Genomic DNA, 3,356 nt, shown 5'->3' with positions numbered 1-3,356 from the left:
TGTAGTCGGGGATTCACCGCTTACCTTCGGGTATGGATATCCTATGTGTTCTCATGTATGTGTAGTATGAAATCTCTGATCAGAGTATGGTGGTAATTATGAAAGGGGTTTCATAGATTACATCATCAATGCAACTACGACATGACACATAGTATCGATTCATTGACAACTCTCGATATACCAATGGATGTCGAATCGATCAGGATATATCAGTTGAAGGGACTGTACTGTACGCTAACCATAATTGAATGGTTCTTGCAGCCACTATCATTTGATACCTAGGGAATCATGTAAGCGATGCTGCTAGGCGTTTAACATGATTGGTTGGGTGCTATCAGACTTGAGTTCTGACATTCTTGTTATCAAAGAGTTTATAAGTAAGAATGGAGCAATCGCAATATGCTCGAATAAGGACATGTTTAGTCCGAATCACATGGAGATGTGAACCCACGGCTAGTTGTATCAATGAACCATTGAGGGCCACACAAGTACTAGCTTTCTAGATCCCGTTGAGAAGTAAAATATAGTTCAATGTGTTGAACGGCTTACAATTGAGTTTATAAGCGTAAGCAAAAATAGAAGTATGACTTCTATGAGGGAATTGTAATTTTAATTTATGAATGTGTTCCTAAATTAAATGTTGGCCAAATAAATAATGTTTTTGGAAATTGTGATTTTCATAAACATAATTATGGACTAAATTAAATTAATTCAAATGTTGAATTAATTAAACACTAGTGGGCCTAGTAGAGTCCAAATAATTAAATTAATTCAAGTGTTGAATTAATTAAACTATATTGGGCCTTGTAGAGCTCAATTAAAAATAATTATTAGACTAGTGGGCTTGAGTAAAATCATGTAAGGTTTAATTGATCTCAAATTTGTTTGAGACAATTAAACTAAAGTCCATGTGCCTTGTAATTGTCACAAGCCCAAATAAGAATGCATGCTTGGGAGGTGAAGAGTTGAGGATTACTTTTGATTAAAAAATTGCATGGCATGCAAAAAGTTGGTCTCTACTTTTTCACACACCAAGACAACTCATTCACTCCTTCCCTCCCATACCCTTGGCCGAAAATTGCAACACATTTTCTCTCCAATTCTCTTCATTTTGGTTGAGAAATTCATATATTTCTCAAATAAAAATACCCTACATTTTCTAGTGCAAGTGTAAGGTGGATCTTTTAAGTTTGGTGGTGGGCTTGATTTTGAAGGAAGGACTCAAGAACAAGGAGAGCTTGTATATTTGTCTTGCCTTTGAAGAATCAAGTTGTTTACAACTTGGTTGGAGTCATTACATCAATCTTTGAGATTGATAGATAACATTTTAAACACCCTATGAATGTCATAGTTTGTGTTTTTGTATATGTTACATGCTAGTACATGAGGTGTTCAAATTTTTCTTTAAAATTTTGGTTTTCATGCTTTGAAAAGATTTTTGAACTTCCGTTGCGCATTTGAACACCTAAAATCGATCCTCTTTCAAGTGGTATCATGAGCTAAGGGTACTAGTTTGTGTAGCATATACATAATATTATATTGAGATCGATTTCTAACCGCATGAGAAATACTTTTTGCAATAAAACCGAGGCTTATTTTGGGGAAAATTCGGGCAGCTTGTTGCTGCCCATTTCGGGCAGCTCGGGTTGCCCATTTTGGGCAGCAAGGGCAGCCCGAGGGGGCTGCCCGAACAGCCCCTATCTTTTAAATAAATTTTTTTTTTGCATGTTGGCCGGAATCCGACGACGGAGCTCCGGCGACGGCGATGACGACTAGGGTTTTCAAAAGGTGTTTTGAAATATAAAAGTGTCATGGGCTTTGAGTTGTTGGGCCATTGGATGGCTAGCATATTTGTGAAATTTAAATGGGCCAAAATATTTTTGGTGAAAATTGATTTTTTGGGCCCTTAAGTTTAAATTTACAAAAGTTGCAAATATTTTCTCATTAAATAAATAATTGAAGTTGGACTTTAATTATTTATAGTAAATTGTGATTTGCAAGAAATTCGGTTATAAATAAATTAATTAGAAAGTAGACAAATGTGTTTGTATACTTTGTTAATTTAGTTTATAAGCGTGGTGGTTAGTGATTGGATCAAGATATATAATATTGGATCAATTAATTATTGTGATAATTAATTGATGGTGTATGATATGTGATACTATGCATGAAGAATGATCAAAAGCCCAAGCCCAATTTGCTAGGTGTATGCTAGTATATTTTGTGTTGAATGATTGTAATAAGTATCAATTTATAAAGTGGGCATGGTTTATGGCCCGTTCCCACCCCCATGAGATGTATCCCTATTTGCAATGGTATTTATTTGTAAATATTAGTATATTGGATGATCAAGATTGGAAGATGGTGGCCATGTTGATTATGAAGATCGAAGACATGTAAATATTGGAAGCTAATGTAATAGTTGCATTTGCATCTCATGCATTTCTCTTGGATTGGACCTAGGACCGTGTTTAGCTCACATGGGCCATTAGTTTTGGGGCGATTGATCATCCTTGTTTTGTTTACTGTTTATAATATATGCATGATATGTTATAAATAATGAGTATGTGCGTTATTATTATGATAATAAAAAAGTTGCATGAATCCGGCAAATATACGATCAAACACGGCAAGCTTTTAAATTAAATTAATGACGAGACCTTTCAAAATAAAATGAACGACGTCATATTATTGGGTCCTAATCAAACGTGAGACAAAAGTTTACGTAAAGGGTTGCATGGTGATGCAATTGGATACTACCTTTTAGGGATTTTGATTGGCTGATATTATTCGGGATCATAATTCGCTAATTGGACCTTGCGTACCTACTGAGGAAAGGAGTTTCCCGTTTTCAATAGAGGGTAGTGAAAATGTCAAATCAGTGGGAGCGAAAATTTATAAAGTAAAAGTCCATACTTTATATCTTACTAAATATTTTAAAATAGTCATTAACATTTATCTGTTTTAATTTTCAGTACAAATTTGACAATGTCTTCGATTCGCAATCCGCTGTCTGTTATTCTCGAAAAACACGTATTAACCGGACCTAATTACCTCACTTTGCTAAGAAACCTGAAAATCGTCTTGAACTCGGAAAAGATTGCATACACACTGACTGAGTCGCCCCCTGTTGAGGCTCCGACTAGCTGCACTCCTGAGGAATTGCAGACTTACAAGGATTTGTGTGACCATGACTTGAAAGCCACCTGTTATATGCAGGCTTCTATGAATGATGAGCTGCAGAGGCGTTTTGAGGATGCAAAGAATGCTGCTGACATTCATTTGCACATCAAGGAGCTCTTTGGTGAGCAGACTCGGCCTCTTAGACATGCTACCGTCAAGGAGCTGATCACTTT

Source organism: Primulina tabacum, chromosome 6, assembly GCF_025594145.1.
Source record: "Primulina tabacum isolate GXHZ01 chromosome 6, ASM2559414v2, whole genome shotgun sequence".
NCBI classification, from domain to species: Eukaryota; Viridiplantae; Streptophyta; class Magnoliopsida; order Lamiales; family Gesneriaceae; genus Primulina; species Primulina tabacum.
Note: the sequence above shows the minus strand (reverse complement) of the source record.